The sequence below is a fragment of the Protopterus annectens genome, chromosome 9.part0 (assembly GCF_019279795.1).
Source record: "Protopterus annectens isolate FY-2018-M chromosome 9.part0, PAN1.0, whole genome shotgun sequence".
Classification (NCBI taxonomy): Eukaryota; Metazoa; Chordata; order Ceratodontiformes; family Protopteridae; genus Protopterus; species Protopterus annectens.
The window spans coordinates 719,971,488-719,989,371 of record NC_056743.1 but is presented as its reverse complement, the minus strand read 5'-3'; the positions used below and the strand labels follow the sequence as shown (position 1 = coordinate 719,989,371).

General features: G+C 39.0%; 1 pseudogene; it reads right to left on the bottom strand.

Moving 5' to 3' along the window:
* The window catches only part of LOC122810580, a 142,087-nt pseudogene that overhangs the window by 113,468 nt on the left and 10,735 nt on the right, over positions 1 to 17,884 (bottom strand).

Sequence of the window (17,884 nt, the reverse complement as noted above, 5' to 3'; positions counted from 1 at the left end):
ATATGATCGAAGACGCATTATTTTGAATGCGTCTTGATTGAACTTGAAAGCACGAAACGGCAAAATACCGAAACAGCATATAAGCAAATTCTTTCCCTGGGAAAGAAATCGCTTGGCCGCCGTCGTTATTTTGCCGTTTTTGTCACTGTAGTGTGATCTCAGAGTTGGTATATTTAAGTAGGGGTGTGTGGGGGGCACAGCCCCCCACATTGGGGGGGGGCAAAGTCCCCCACTTTATGTAATGTTTTAAAGTTTTTTTTTTTTTTTTTATTTGGAACAGCGATTTTTTTTCCCTGGGAAAAAAAAAATCGCTGTTCTAAGTGTTCAAGATTGTAAGTTTTCACTTGCATGGGGTCGATAAATCAGTGTTTGCTTTTTTTAAGCTTTCGCTGATTTAATATAGACCCGTCGTTTAGACTTCATATTCAAGAAAATGTGAGACACACAGCAGAGTGTGTAGTTTTTGTGAAATCTCTGTGAAAGGAAAAGGTTAAGCTAGGATCTTAAGTTACTCATTATTTAAATGGTTGGGCAGTATTAAGGAGCCCTACCGAGGGTCATTCAACAAACCATCTGGTTGATACTTTTCTTCTTCTGATTGCAGTGTTTAAAGGCATATATTTGCTTTTTTGTAAGTTGATGACCAGTCTTCTGTTATTGAATACATGCAAAATGGGTGAAAGATCAGCTAGTAGTAGATTGCTTGTATTTGATGTAGACTGAACCAGGCCTGAGTACGTTAAGATGGTCTGCCTACAGATCAGCATTGCAGATAGTTGTAGTAGGTAGACTGAAATAGATGTAAATAGAAAAGAGTAAAAAAGGCCTAAAATGGCCTTGCAATGCCCTCTTTGATTTGAGAATGACTGAGAAAGTTTATTGTGTACTAAAAGAGTAACTCATCTGCTGTGATGGTAGCCAAAGAATTTTTTCAGTGGTATCTGGCATAATTTAATAGTCATAGGATGTCCTTCCATTTCACTGTTGAAATATTCTTTACAATAGGTATTCTCTGCCAAGGGTGGCCTGAAATCCAGCAAGTATACCAAAGCCTTTAGGTTGCTTTAAGGTATGCCGTACGCCACATGTATGCTCCTTACATAATGTAGGGCATAAAGGTGACATTTGGATGTACCATCCTCAGATCTTCTTTTCAACCAGTCCGAACATCTCTTGAATGTCAGTCTAAACATCTGTTCCGTTGGTGGTTCACCAAGCCATTTCAGATAAGTGCCCTTTAGGCATTTACTGATCTTATCTTTTGAGGTTTCATGTCATCCAAGAAAGGTAAATGCCAGTATGAGAGATAGCTCCCCATACAGACCATTATGACCAGTGCTTATTTTGTCTTAGTGTTTCCCATGATCATATGTCCTGTTCAGTTTGTCAGGCCTTTGTTCCAAAGAAACTCCATAGTCAGCTTTCTTCCTTGGCCTTGTATTTGGAGAATCAACATCTTAAGCTTATAGTTAAAGACAGTATGGAAGGAGCTTCCTTCCACAAAGCAGAGCTGTCCATGAAGAAGAAGGCCAAGAAGCCTAGGTCTGATTCTTCTGTGATGCAGCCTTCACCAGATGTTTCTCCCAAGGCAAGTGAAAGCCTGGAGCTTTGTCCACCTCCGCCATTGGATTTTTCTTCCATAACCCTTTCAGAGGCTGGTGTGGATCCACCATATGCACATCCTTGGAGGGCTTGCAGACATCCACTTTGGACATTCAAGGAGAACCGCAGCTGATTATTTCCATGGGCTAGAGGTGTTCCATAGATTTTTCTCAGGAAGAAAGTCCTGACTACCATTATTGAGAGCCATCCAGGATCGGAGTCTTCTAAGTTTTATAAGGTGGACATCCCCTTGAAGAAAAAGCATAGGACTAAGCATATTTCTCCAGCTCCTAAGGACCTGCAGAGTGAATGGCAGAATTTTGTTTAGGGTTTGTTTAATGCTTTGGCTTTGAAATCTCCTCATGGGTTCTCTGTTTCAGCACCCCTTTGGACTGCCACTCCCCTTAAAAGACCCAGGGGACAGGATTCCTCTGAGGAGTAGGTAGATTCAGATTAGGAATCCCTTGCTGATTCATCTCAGATTCTCTCTCCTTTAAACTATATGGGTCTGAGGAAGAGGAATCTACTAGTCCTGACACTCCTTTTGAGGAAATTTCTTTTGGGTATACTATCTCCACAATGATGGAATTTTTTAAAAATGATTGTGCCCAGGTTTCTGAGGTTCAGAAAATGTATTACAAGCTCCTGCTTTGACTGCCTTATTGGATGTCTTTTCTACTGCATCTAAGGCTCCAAATTCCCAGCCCTCTGCCCACAAGAAACCTTATAGGTTATATAGGGTGCATGAGGACTGTAAATTTCTTTATAGGTGTCCTTCTGCTGGCCCTTCTGTGGTGCCTCTAGCTTCTGACAAGCCATCTCATTTGCTGCCTTCTACCAAGTTACTTCAGTCTGATAAAGATAGCAGAACTGTGTAAAGGCTAGGTAAGAAGGTTTATACCTCTGCTACCTTAGCTTTTAGGGCAGTTAATTAGCAGACCCATATGTCCAGGTACATTTTGGCTCTTCTTTCCCAGGTAATTTCTTATCTCCTAGACTCTGAAGGGAAGACTTGTTCTTTCTCTGCTAGGGACTTCGTCCCAGGTGGCTCGCCATTCTATTAAGTGTAGTTATCATGCAGCAGATGCTTCTTTTAAGGCTGTTGCCTTTGGTTCTATGATGAGGAGATATTCCTGGCTTTGGCTCCAACCTTTGCCTGATGATATTAAGGCTAAGTTGATGGATGCTTCTCTGGACAACAAACACTTATTTGGTGAAGCTGCTGCTGACTTGTTTGTCTATTCAGGATAAGGGCAATGCCTTTCAGAAACTTAAGCATGTTTTTGTTTTTCCTGGGCCTAAATTTCAGAGGAATTTCTTCAGTAAGTCAGCCTTTGTTCATAGGCAGTCTTACCCCCCCCCCCAAGGGTAACAAGGGTAGGAAGCAGGTTTCTCCTGCTAAAATATTCAAACTTCTGTACCACATAATTCTCCTTTTACTAACAAACCAGGTGCTGCCTGACTATCCTCTTCTTCTCAGCCAGATTCCTCTTTCTCTTCATCTTTCCCCTTCTCCTTGGTTAAAGATTACTCGGGATTCCTGGGTTCTGCACATTATCCTCTAGGGTACTTTATGGTCTGCTTCCTCAGGCTTATCTGGTGTGTCTGGATCTCAAGGATGCTTATCGTCTTATCCCAATTCATCCCCTTTTTACAATTTTTTTAAATTTCTCTGTTTCTTCGCAGCATTTTCAATTCTGTGATTTGCCCTTTGACCTTTGTACAGCCCCAGGGGTATTCACCAAATGCCTCACTCCTGTGATTGGTTTTTGGAGACTGAGGGTGATTGAATTCTTTTTTTTCCTACTTGGAGACCTCCTGTTTCAGGCATTTTCTCCAGAGACCTTTTTGGAAAATCTTCATTTTGCAGTCTTCCTTATGCAGAGCCTGGGGTTCACTATAAATTTCAAAAATTCCTTTCTGACTCCTTCTCGGGATCATATTTTTCTGGGGTGCAGGATCCTCATATTAGGCCTGCTCTGCTGGCATCCCTGTCTCCTCCCAAGGCCATAACTCTCATTTCCTTTTTTTTCATCCTCTTCTTCCTCTGACTTCAGTGACAGCAAGGGAATTTCAGAGAGCTCTGGTGTTCATGGCTTCCACCATTCCTATGCTTCCTTTTGCCAAACTCCACATGAGAAAACTTCAGTGGCTTTTAAAGTCAGTTTGTCTTCAGCATTCTCATCTCCTCAAATTTTTAGTTCCTCTTCTTCCATGTCTCAAGCAGCAGTTTTAGTGGTGTATTCAGCAGTTGACTATCAATTCAGGGCTCCATTTTAATCTACCTCTTCCCTCTTGGGAGCTGTTCACAGGCTCTTCAGGCATGTGATGGAGAGCAGCTTTAGGCTCCCTGAAGGTGCAGGGAGTCTGGTTGCCTCATCAACCAAAAAAAAAAACACATCAACATCAAGGAGATGAGAGCTCTTCTGCTGGTCTTTCCTCCTGTTCTCTCCACAGGCCATCTCAAGGTGTTTATAGACAATACCACAGTAGTGTGGTATATCAACCAACCGGGGGGGGGGCAAGGTATTTTCATCTTTGCCAGTTGGCACTCTTAGTGTGGGAGCTAGCTATCCAGTATCAAGTGACTGTTTAGGCAGTTTATATTCCTTCAGGTCAAATCATTGTGGAAGACTCTGTGAGTGGGTCCATAACTCAATCCCATGAATGGATGCTTCACAGGGATGTGTTTCTGAACATTGTCCACCAGTGGGGTACTCCTAAAATGGATCTTTTTGCCTCCCATCTGAACACACAACTTCCTCTATTTTGTGTCAGCATCCCATGTCTTCTAGTTTGGAAGGTGGACGCCCTCTCTATTTCTTGGAAGGGGATGTTTCTTTATGCTTTTCCACCCCTTACCCTCATTCCAAAAGTCCTGTTCAGAATACAACAGGATGCTGCCAAAATCTTTTTGGTGACTCCCTTTTGAACAAGACCGCATTGGTTCCCCTCTTCTAATGCATTTAGCCAAGGGCAGTCATCACAAGTTAACTCGCAGGGTGGACCTTCTCACACAAGACAAGGGATCTCTCATCCATCCCCATCTGTCCACTCTTCAACTGACAGTGTGGTAGGATTTTGATTCCACATAGACACCTTTTTTTCTGAGGATGTGCTTAGAGTCCTACAGGAGGCCAGGAAACCCACTACTAGGAAATCCTACTTAAACAAATGGAAGAGGTTTTCTGTTTGGTGTCTTTCTTGTAACCTGGACGCACTTTCTGTGGATATTCCTTTGGTTCCCTGTCTTATCTGGGTGAACTAGTCAATGCTGGGTTGGCTTATTTTTCTGTTAAAGCCCACTTAGCAGCTATTTCTGCTTGTCTGCCTTTATCATCTCCTTTAGCTTCTAGATTTAAATCTAAACGATTCCGTAAAGGCATCCTCATATTAGGCCTACTCTGCCTCTGTGGGATCTTAATTTTGTTTTAGGAAAATTGACCTAGGGTCCCTTTGATCCTGCAGCTTCAGCTTCCTTGCAACATTGCTCTTCTAAGACTGTACTTCTGTTAGCTCTTATTTCTGACAGATGGGTGTGTGAGTTTCAAGCCCTTATAGCTTGTCCTCCTTTTTGGTGTTTCATAAGGACAGGGTGTCCCTTTGCACTAATACTTCTTTTATGCCCAACATGATGAATGACTTGTCCCTTAATCAGTCTATTCATTTGCCCACTTTTTTCCCTTCTCCACAATCTGCCAGGGAAAAGGTCCTGCACACTTTGGATGTGCACAGGATAAGACTAAAACTTTTTGTAAATCTGATCAGCTTTTTGGTTCTTTTCATCCTAGGTCTTTAGGAATGGTTGTGTCCAAGCAATCTATTTCTTCTTGGATTTCTAAAGCCATCTCTGTTTGTTATTCTTTTCATGGTATGATATCAGGCATGAAAGACAGAACAATGCCTTATTTAAGCATATAACTAATTTTCCTAAACATTATTTTTTATTTTATGGTGTGGAGATAATTTATAAAAGCCCTCATAGATATGGATCATAATGGAATCATAGATAAACTTACTAAACTGGGCATAAATCCCTACGTCACTCAATGGGTTGCCAACTAACTTACTGACAGAACCCAGACTGTAAAAGTAGCTGATTCCAAATCCAGCTCCAGACAAGTGACAAGTGGAGTACCTCAGGGTTCAGTCCTGGGACCACTCTTGTTTGGCATCTACTTCTCTGAAGTACAGGCCAACACTAAGGGACTCTGGCTAACAATGTTTGCAGATGACTGCAAACTGGGAGCCATTATTGAATCCCCAAATGATGTGGATATTCTACAAAAGGGCCTTACAGAAACAGATGCCTGGTGCCAGAGCCATGGGCTCAAGCTTAATGCCAAGAAATGTATAGTTATCCCCTTTGGAAAAAAACATGTACCCATGAACTACCACATAGGTGGCAGGACACTAAACATTGAAAGTGTGATGAGAGACTTGGGGACACAAATGGACAGTGGTCTCACTTTCGATAACCACATCACCACAACAGTCAGGAAATCCTTTTACGTGGCACACCTCATCACTAAGGGCTTTTCATCCAGAAAAAAAGAGGTAATTGTCCCACTGTACTCATCCCTCATTAGACCCATTATAGAGTATAATGCCCCATTTGGTATGTACCTCACAAGACATCTGCAACAACTGGAAAGGCCACAGAAATACCTCACTAAAAGAATCACAGGCCTTAAGCAGATGCCATATGCTGACCGTCTAAAAAAAACTCCAGCTATACTCTGTGGCATATCGTCTATTCAGAGGCAATCTCTGCTTAACATACAAGGCCATGTCAAACCCTGAGATGTTGAACATGCTCCACATAAAGAAATCCCAATCCCTCAGACACGCTCCAGGGATCTAAACCTTATCATCACAATGAACAAAACATGCTGGAGGGATAGGTTCCTGACCCAGAGACTCCCCATACTCTGGAATAGACTGCCCATACATGTCAAGCAGAGCGCCTCATTGGCCCTCTTCAAAAGGAACCTTGATGATTGGATGGGAGATAGGAAATTCACCCCGTGGATCATGTCAGTTGCCCTGCTAGACAGGGGCCCAGAGAAGTAAATATTGTGGGAAAATATTTCCAGGGAATTGTTATGGCTAGGCTTGCATAGGCCTTAGGGCTGATAGCCTAGTACCAACCTATGAACCTAGAGGTGGTCCTTGGACCAATTATTTAGAAGAAAAGGAGTTAACTTGGCTGGTTATTTTTAATGCACATATGTTCCCTGGTTTGAACGATCGGTTATGCATATCTAGCATACTTAAACTGAGATATGTTATTTAGTCAGTCAAGTAGAAACATTTTTTTATAAGAAGTTGAATATTTTTATATTAATAAGGTGATTCTTTTATATCTATATATTTTTCTGTGTTACGGACTTATTTTTACTGTTTTATTATTTGTTCGTGATTTGTTGTAATTAGGTGTGATCTATTGGTCAGAATGATGACGTGATCCACACGAGAGTAATTTAAATGAAAAAGTTTATTATTTAATTGATTCTGAGGAAGTCTTAGTTACATCCAGACGAAAGCACTTAATTTAGTTGTTTCATAGTTTCATAGTTTAGTACTAGGCTATCTGCCCTGGGGCATTTGTAAGCCTAGCCATAGTGATGTGGCTTTTGCCACCCATGAAATGGTACAAAAATGTACAGAATAAATTTAGAATAATGTGCCTCTGTCTAGTAGTGACACAATGAAGGTCCCCTTATGTAATAGAGTTAGTTTACTGTGCCCCTGTCTAGCAGTGACACAGATGTGACCCCTGGGGTAAACTTACGATCTCCCATCCACTCATCAGGATTTCTCTTGAAGAGAGTCAGTGAGGGGCTCAGTACCGAAAGCGCTCAGTAAAACATTTCAGTTTTATCTGCTTCTTGTTTTTATTGGTTTCCTTCGCTTCATAGTTTAAAAAGGGGCTCTGCCTAATATGAACTGGGATCCTGTTCCAAAGCATGGGAAGCCTCTGGGTTATGAATCTATCCCTCCAGCATGTCCTATTCATACTTGTGCCGAGGTTTAAGTCTTTAGCTCTCGTGGTCCTGATGGATTTGGATTTTTTGAGGTGGAGCATGTCCATCAGATCCTGATTTGACATGGCCTTGTACATCAGGCAGAGATCACCTCTGAGCAGGCGGTATGCTACTGAATAGAGCTGGTTTCTTTAGTCTGGCAGAATAAGACATATGTTGGAGACCCTTGATCCTCTTGGTGAGGTACTTTTGTGGTCTCTCCAGCTGTTGCAAATGCCGGGTGAGGTACATACCAAATGGGGCATTGTACTCAATCATGGGTCTGATGAGGGAGGAGTATAGGGGTACAATGACATCCTTGGATCTGGATGTGAATCCCTTCATGATGAGGTGTGCAAAGTAAAATGTTTTTCTAACCACTTTGGCAATGTGGGTGTCAAATGAGAGGTCGCTGTCGACTTGGGTCCCTAGGTATCTGATTACTTTTTCTGTACTCAGTGGGTTGCTGTCTATGTGATAATTTGTGGGTACTTTGTTTTTCCCAAAGGGAAATATTAATAAATGGTATTTTGAATGGCTTTCAGGTTGTTGTATGGCAGTTTCACTATTTGAGTTTGTGCTTAAACTGGGTAATAGAGCAACTCAGCTTCATATGGAGGGAAAGCCTGATCCATAGGAGGGGCAGTCTCTAAGACAAATATCTATCTCTCCAGCATGCTCTCTTTAAGTCACAGACAAACTTCAGGTCCCTAGGCCTTGTATTTGTTGTACTCTTTGATTTATGAATATGTGGGATATTCGTAAGTGTGGAGTTTGTGTATGCCTTGTAAGCTAGGCATAGATCACCCCTCAGCAATCTATAGGAAACTGCATAGAGGGAAAGGGCGGTGCTTTGAATAATTTTATTTATTGGCATTTGATTACCAGTATAGTCCACTGGGCCAAGTAAGCCAATTTTCAGTGGAGGCCTGGGGGGGGGGGGGGGGTGTGAAAGCTCCAATAATGTGTTACAAGCTTAACAAATTAAGATTGGGTGTTCAGAATAATGCAGTATACAGTCTTGAACAGGTAAATACATAAATTTATATACAGAAACAATACAGCAAAATAGCATAGAACATTTTGACAAGGAGAACAGTATACAGTTTAAGAAAAACAAAAGTGTAACTTTTAACAAGGAGATAGTATACAGTTAGATAAAACACAATTGTAATATCAACAAAATAGCATATATCATTTCACAAAGCACATCATTAGGGAAGCTGGCAAGAATACTCTTGTTTATGTATCTGCAATATAGACAAGAAAAGAGAGTGAGGTTAGAGGAAGGAGGCCAGGTTTTGAAGAGTGGGGATGTGGAGCAGTTGCAGCTCCATGTGGAAGAAATGTAGTTATGTAAGGAAGTTTTAAAGGTAGTAATGTTATGATCCGATCTGAGAGCTGTAAGAAGTGAGTTCCACGTTTTGGCAGCCCTGTAGAAGGCCTGCTGAGAGTTTTGGTTTATGAATTTCTAGTAGTTGTTGATTTTCAGATCTCGAGGATCTGTTGGGTAGGTAGTTGGAGAAGAGGGAGGAGAGGGCGGGACACTAATTATCCTTTGTATAAAATTTTGAGTGCAGTCATTAGTTGTATATAGGAGAGGTAGTGTGGTAATTCTAACCAGTTTAGAGAGTGTAATGCTATGCAATGGTGGGTAGAGTATGGGGCGTTTGTTGCGAAATTAGCTATTTTATTGTAGCAGGTTTCTAGTATGAACTTTAGACTGGAGATTAGGTTTGTAAGAAGTGGTGCACCATAGGTTAGAGAGGGCAGAGGGTAGGTGATGGCTAGAGGGTAAGGAATTGCTTGTGGCTATATAGCAAGCCCAATTTTTGGTGTGTTTTTTTGCTATTGTAATGAACATGAACAAATTTGAGGTGGTCATCAATTATAATGCCTAGTAGCTTATTGGAAACTATTTCTATAGGAGTTTTATTTTAGGGGAGTATAGAGAGTTGTATTTTGCCTACTGGAGTGTCTGATTTAGGGGTAAAAAGTAGTAGTTTGGTTTTATAAGGACTGAGCAGCAGGTGCTGTTTAGTAAGCCAGTTTTTAATGGAAGAGAAAGCTAAATGAGCAATGTGTTGTAGCTTGGGAATAGAATCAGCAGTGCAAATGACTGTAGAATCATCAGTGTATTGAATAAGGGAGTCATAAATGAGAGATAAGTGGAGGTTGTTAATGAAGATGCTAAAAAGTAGGGGTCCCAATGTGGAACCTTGGGGCACCCCTGTGAGATTTGGGAGATAGGAGGAGAAGGAATAATTCCAATTAACAGCTTGTTGTCTATTTGATAAATAGCTTGAAAACCAGTTAAGAGAAGGGGAGGATAGTCCGGTAAGTGAGAGTTGGTTAAGAAGAAGGGGATGAGAAATGGTATCAAATGCTTTAGAGAGGTCTAAGATGGAAGAGGCATATTTACTGGAGTCCCTAGATTTATTGATTGTGAAGGAAATGATGTCTGTCCTTGTACTGTGACCTGGTCTGAATCCATGTTGAGGAAACAGCCTGTGACTGTTGGTGAAAAATTCAAGGAGTTGAGTCTGAATACATTTTTCAAGAATCTTAGAAGGGGGTGAGAAAATAGAGATAGAGTTGTAGTTGGAGAGATTTGTAGGGTTGCCACCTTTATGGAGGGGTATAATATGTGCCGGTTTTTGGTTCTTAGGATGTAGGATTCAAGGATGGATCTGTTTATCAGAATGCTAATAGGGTAGGCAATAGCATTTGCAGCAAGTCTTAGAAAGTCTGTGGGTAGACCATCTGCTGCATTAGAGCAAGGTTTAAGCTTGATGAGTCGGCGTTTTATGGTTGTAATGGGAATAGGTTTTAAGGAGAAGGAGGGTGTACATGGGTTGGAAAAGTTAGTAGAGCCATGTTGGGAGGGAGGGGGGAAAGTGAAGTAGTTGTGGCAGAAGAGTCTGAGTCAGTATGGTGTTGAGTAAAAGTGGATATAATGCTGGATATGGTGTTGATGAAGTGGTTGGTGAAAAGGGTGGCTATATCTGAATTGTTTTTATTGGTAAATGGAGTGGGTTTGGTCTTAGTGCCAGGGTTTAGGAGTGAGTAGATGCCTTTCCAGAATCTTTTTGGATTATTTCTGTTGTTGGACTGGAATTTTAGATAGTACTCTGTTTTTCTCCTTGATTATTTGTTTTTGTTTTTTTATGTGGTTACGGAGTTGCCTATAGTTTTGTAGTATGGTAGGATTTTTATCTTTGTGCCAGTGTTTCCAAGCTTTATCTCTGTCTCTGAATAAGGCATGTTTGTTACACCTTATATTTATTTTGTAAGAAATCTCTGAGGTCGCTCTAGTTGCTGCATGTGCCTGGTCAGGTACATACTGAAGGGGGTATTGTACTCTATGATTATTTTGATAAGGGATGAGTACAGTGGGTTAATGATCTCTTTGGACCTAGATGCCATGCCATTACTTATAAGTTGCACAACCTAAAAGGATTTCCTCACCACTGTGGTCAAATGGTGGTCAAAAGTAAGGTTACTGTTTATGTGGGTACCCAGATCCCTGACCACTAGATTGACTTTCAGGGCTGTATTATTAAAATGGTAATTAGCTGGGATGGTTGACATCCCAATGGGTACAGTTATGCATTTCTTAGTATTGAGTTTAAAACAACACAAAAAATAAATCTCCTGAAGTTGAAGGGTTTCCAGAACACCAAACCAATGTAAAAAAGTAAAAACAGAAAGACCACCACAGTTGTCTTTATTACACGACAAAACTTTCAAGTAAAACTCTTCATCATTATCTAAAGACACACAGTCTTTCCAAGTTTAAATACCTAATAGCAGCCAATTAAATATCACATGTTCTAAGCTTATTAAAGTGCCCACATAAATATATATATATGCTTAGCTAAAATGCATTTTATTTAAAAATAAAATGTGCTTCTCATAACTGAATGATGATTGAACTGAATAGCATACAGGCAACTTTGAAACAACTGCATTTTAAAACAGAACATTATAAAAGACTTCAGTGGCAAAGAATGAGCTTTAATGCATATTTGCAAATTGGTATTGCTCCAAGAGAACTGAGAGTAAGTTTAATGCCAACATATGGCAATAAATATGAAGACATTTTATTAAAATGGCAAGAGCTGAACTTGCGGTTAAATGCACATTATATGCAGTTGATTTTTTTCTAAGTATAAAACGGAACTGATTGTTGAGATAACTAACCTAGAAAATACTGTCACTAGTTCTAATTTGTTTTCATGTATTGCTGCTGACTATGATAAGGTCCTGGAACAAATAAAGCTCTTCAAAAGAAATCTAATTGCCACTAAAAAAAGAAAACTTGTACGTGACATAAAAGATTTTAAAACTAGTAATATTTTTAAAGGCCAAAAGAGCAGCCAATGGCAATACATCATTCAAATAATGTCAACCAATTGCATAACAAGCCTTTAAGACATCCCCCACCTACAAGAGACGTAGCTCAAGCAGAAAAGAATGGCTGTGAGCTAAATGTAACTAATGAACTAATAGAAGTGCTGGATCAAGCACTACCCACTCCTATAGTGTCAGCAAAATGTGGTGAAGCTGTTTCTTGTTTGGACTACTTTCCACCTGCTTTACAGGTTGAAATAAGAGATGGAGAAGTACCTGTAAGCAGTGCTGCACCTAAAGACATTGAAATAAAACATAATAACGAATTAAATAATTTTTTACTGATGAGTCGCTTCTCTTCGGAACAACCAGTTGCCATCAGGGAGAAAAACAGAGGGAGAAGCAACAGTCGCAAGAGAGAGGGGAGCTCAATGGAAGAAGAGCAACAGAGGCATTTGAATACATCAAACAAGGTAGGCGGAGGGATGAACTACAAAAAGAAAAAGACTTGAATATTTTTCATGGCAATGTAGTGAATTTATCTAGCTATAAACTAAATATGAATGAACTTAAAGTATTGGCAAAAGGTTTAACCTTTGTACCATCAGCAGCAGGACATTTATCTGAAGCATTAACTGTAGCTATTAACTAGAAATTTAGAACTAAAGTTATTGTATAAAGATGAACAGCAGTTGGAAAATGTATTAAAATGCTCTAATACTTTTGTACCGCTGAGTACACCCAATGTAAAAGCATTTTTAGATATGTGTGAGCAGGATATATATCCGTTATTTTTTACAAAACAGAAAGGTAATAAGTACTACAATTTGATTAAAGCTCAGCAGGAAGCCCTTGCTTCTTTATGTAACAATCATAATATTATTATTAAATCTGCAGATAAGGGGGGCATGATTGTAATAATGGATACTGAACAATATATAGAATGGATGAATGATTTGTTATCAGATTCTATGACATCTGAACTAGTGAACAATGTAACTGTGAATAATATTATTTGTAAGGTGAAAACTTTTCTGTATGAATCACTAATGGATGCCAGTATAAGCCCAGATGACTATGACTATTTATTTACAGCTAATCTGGTTATTCCATTTATTTATGGACTCCCTAAACTGCATAAGAATATAACAAGACCGCCCATGAGACCTATTGTTTCTGGAAAACGATGGATAACAACAGCCATTTCAAAACATGTGGCTAGGAAGTTAGTTCCCTTACTGCAGTTTAGTAAAAGTTATATTAGAGATGCTCAAGATTTCTTGTTAGCCTTACAACGATGAATGACATGAATATGTTTGAAAATGTTATGTTGGTAACAATGGATATCAAATCACTTTTTACTGTCATTCCTAATAATGAAGGAACTGAGTTTGTAAGACATTATATTTATGAACATGGTACATTTGATGCTAGTAAGGTAGAATTATTCTGTTCATTAATAGAATGTGTTTTAGAAATTAACATCTTTAGTTTTAATGAAGAATGTTACCATCAGAGACAAGGGGTAGCAATGGGTACGCTCATTGCTAATACCTATGCAAACCTTGTGCTAGCAAAATGGGAGGAAGAACATATTTATAATGGAACCACAGCTGAATTTAGGCATAAAAATATAGCTTTTTATAAGCGATTTGTAGATGACACCTTTCTTTTGTGGACAGGGTCATTAGATGAGCTACATAGTTTTGAAGCATACTTGCATTCAACAACTACATTTTTGAGATTTGATGTTAATAGTTCACCAAATATAATTAACTTTTTGGATGTAACCATCTCTAAGGAAAATGATGTAATGAGTACAGCTATATATATAAGAAGCCAATACAAGCAGCAAAGTATGTTCGCTATCAAAGCATGCACCCACATCATGTGTTTAAGGGTGTTATTAAGAGCCAGTTTATGCGAGCCAGTAGGTTAAGTCAAAAGATGACACATTTGTCAACCAAATGGAAATAATGGCATCAGATTTTTAAATAAAGATTATGATGTGAAGTTAATGGACAGGTCTAAGAATATGGTAAGAACTTTAAGAAATGATATAGCTAAACCATATTTTACTAGTGTACAAACTGAAAAAGCTGCAATTAATACTAATGGTAGAAATACTATGAAAGACAGAAGAAGTATAAATTATATTACAACATATAATAGACATACTGATCTGATAAATTATATAGTTAAAAGAAACTGGGTAATATTGGCCTCTAACCAGGAGATTAGTAAGATTATAGGAGAGAAGCCGAGCTTCACATACAAAAGAGAAAAGAATCTGCGACAACAGTTATGTTTTAAAGAAGTGAATAGTAAAAAAGTTGTGGAACATCATGGGAAGACTGGGACAATTCCATGTTGTAATTGTGTGTACTGTATAGATATAAGTGCAGAATTGTTTAAGCACCCCATTAATGGAGAAAACTTTACATTTAACACAAGGGGAACTTGTATTTCAGAAAATGTGATTTATTTTGCACACTGTATAGCATGCACAACTTTCTATATTGGTAAAACTAACAAGAGACTTAAGGATAGAATCAGCGCACATATGTCAGATATGAAAAGGAAAGTTTTAACCAATGCTCTAGCAAAACATATAGAGAATAAGGGTGTAGAGCACAAATTTAAATTCAGAATACTACAGGTAATGTCTAGGAATAAAAACGGTGGAGATATGGTGAATAAAACAGAAATAAATGAGTATAGATGGATAAACTATTTTAAGGCTGACCATTCCCCAGGTCTGAATAGCACTGTGAGCATAAAACCCATACTGAAAGACAGGCATAATAACAGTTAATAACAGGGAAAAAATTGTTCTATGTTTTATGTGTTTATGCTTTGTATTTTATTTTATATGAGAAGCACGTATTATTAAATAAGATACATTTTAGTTAAGCATATATATTTTTATGTGGGCACTTTAATAGCTTTAATAAGCTTAGAACACGTGATATTTAATTGGCTGCTATTAGGTATTTAAAGTTGGAAAGACTGTATGTTTTTAGATACTGATGAAGAGTTTTACTCGAAAGCTTTGATGTGTAATGAAGACAACTGTTGTGGACTTTCAGCTGTCTTTACTTTTTTAGTATTAAGTTTAAGATCATGTCTTTGGTACTATTTGATATTCAGAGATAGACCTTGAAGAATGCTAGTGTCTGCAGGGGAGTCAATGATAACTCCCAGCTTGCAATCATCTGCAGACTTAGTCAGCCGTAAACCTTCAGCATTTGCTTCCATTTCTGAGAAATAGATGCCAAAAAGGGGAGGCCCAGTACTGAGCCCTGGGGGACTCTAGTAGTGACTGGCCTCTTGTTGGAGGTAGCCTCAACTATTTTGACTTCCTAGGTCCTATCAGTGAGACAGTTGACTATCCAGAGGGTGATAAAAGGGTTTATACCTAAATTAGTAAGCTTCTCTGTAATGTTTGAGCAGGGTATTGTATCAAAAGCCTTGGCCAGATTGAGGTAAGCTGTGTGCACAGTCTTACCTTCATCCAGTGCTTTGTGACCCACTCAAAAAAAGTCCACCAGGTATGACCTTCCTTTAACAAAGTTCAACTGTAATGGGTTCAGCATTTGCAGGTTATCTATGTCCTCATGTATCATTTACGTGATGATTATTTCCATGGCCTTACATATGAGGCTGTTAAGACTTATGGGCATGTAGTTATCCAAATTAGTGGTTGACTTCCTTTGTGCAGGAGAATGACTGTAGCTATCTTCCATTCCTTGAGCACAAAACCTGACTGTAGGCTCTGGTTAAAAAGTGATTCAAGTGGACCAGAGAGACAATGTTTCATGCTATTTATTAAACATTCAAGGATGTTTTCAGAGCCCATCGATACAGTGTTTTTGGCCTTGGAAAGTGCATTGAATACCTGTTCCCTAGTAATAGTTAGGGATTGTGGTATGTGGTATTTTGTATGGACTATTGGGGGGAGTGGGAGGAAAAATTTTAGCTGAACCTGTCAACCAAAAGTTTGGCAATGGCCTCTGGCTCATTGTGGGTGATGCCATTTATAATAAGTTCTGTGCATTGTTGTACATTTCCCCTAAGGTTACAAACATAGCTGTAGAAAGTTTGGCAGCAGTATTTTGTCTTATAAACTATTTTTTCTTCAAATTTAGCCTTTAAAGTGTTAATTAACCCTATTAGCTGCCTGTTTAGATTGGTCATCGGGCTTTTGGTATGTATGGCTTTGTTCTTCCTATGCTTGGCCAAGATTTTTTTTTCTTTTGTTGTATAACCGATTGATATTGTGATTCCACCATGGTGGCTTGTCTTCTGAGTTTGTCTTATTCTTAATATGAGTGGGCACAGCTCATTCTGTATCGCTGTACAGTGATTTTGTAAATAGCTTAGCATATGCTATGCTATGGTGTTTACTGCTTTTGGGGGTACTTAAAATTTAGCCAAGATGCCACTTAGTGGAGAGAGGTTAGCCAGTTGTTTTGCTGGATCCATGGATTTAATTTTTATTTCAAGCAATACTGCCTTATGGTCAGATCTGATGAGTGAAGACATTACATTGCCCCCCCCCCCATGTTCATGAGTACAAGGTCAAGGATGTTTGTACACCTGGTAAGAAGAATGGACCAACTGTTCCAGGATGCTGGTATTAACAAAGTTTAGGAATCGCTGGGCTTGTGAATTAGAAGTGGTGTAGGATTCCCAATCTGTAGAGGGCTAGTTGAGCTTCCCCATGAATATCGTATTGGGTTGAACTGTGAGGGACTCTAGTACATTGAGACAGGTAGTATGAGTTTCCTGGGACATGGAGGGGGACCTATAGGTTGCAAGGATATGGTATGAGACCCTATATATGGTGAGTTGCAGTGGGTCATAACTAGACTGGATGTGAGGTTGGTTTTTATATAGACTGAGACTCCTCCAGCTTTAGTTCTCACCTGTGCAGTAGCTGGTTTAAAGGTGTGAAAGGAATTATAACCTCGCATTGCTTGGGTTCTGCCCGTAACTTTAAACATTGACTATGTTTCTACACAGATGTCTACACTCCGTAGGGGGAGTAAGGTGTCCAGGAAGTGGGAGGTTTATCAGTCTGACATTGCTTATAAAAGGCATTATGGTGGTAGAAAAGGTCTTGGCCAGTATCCAAAAGCCTGGCTTCTGGCTTCTAGAAGGTATGAAAATATTTAGGAGATCTTAGATTTCAAACTGATTTAGTGGAAGGAGTAAAGAGTTCATTATTAACTATAGCCACTGGATTGATTTGGGTCTGAAAGGTCGCTGACAAATAATTGCATCATAATGTGAGTTTCTGAAGTCAGTATTCCATTATGCGTAAGTTGTAAGGTGGTGTTTATTTTTTTGTTTTCGCAATGTGAAGATTTATTTCTTTCCTGGAGTTTCTCATACTAGCTGCTGTAGTTGTATTGTATTCAAGAATGTTGGCTTAGCATAAGTCACAATTTGCTCGCATTTCTTACTAAGTCTACTGTAATAGTCAGGAAATAGATCCATTAGCCATATAATTATCCCTGCCCTTATGTCTAAACATTAATGTCTTAATTTATGTAAATGTTTTTGCAAAAGGAAGGCTTTCAAAGGTTTCTTTTTAGCTTCCATAATCCTTTGTACTTAAGAATGACTTTAAAAGGTTAGTTTCCTTATTTTAATGTTTTTAAAATCTCTTACTGAGCTTATAAGTATCAATATTGTGCAATAGCTCACAAGACAAAAAATGCTCTTATAGTCATCAGGGACTATTTATCTTTCAGAACCATAAACATATTCATTAACTGTAGTGGGAAAAATCATTTCTTAGAAACTATTAGTTCAAACAACCAATCTCTAGTTCTATATCATGGGTATTGATTTATGTATTTATTTAAGCAGGTAAGTTGATTAGATTACTCACTTTC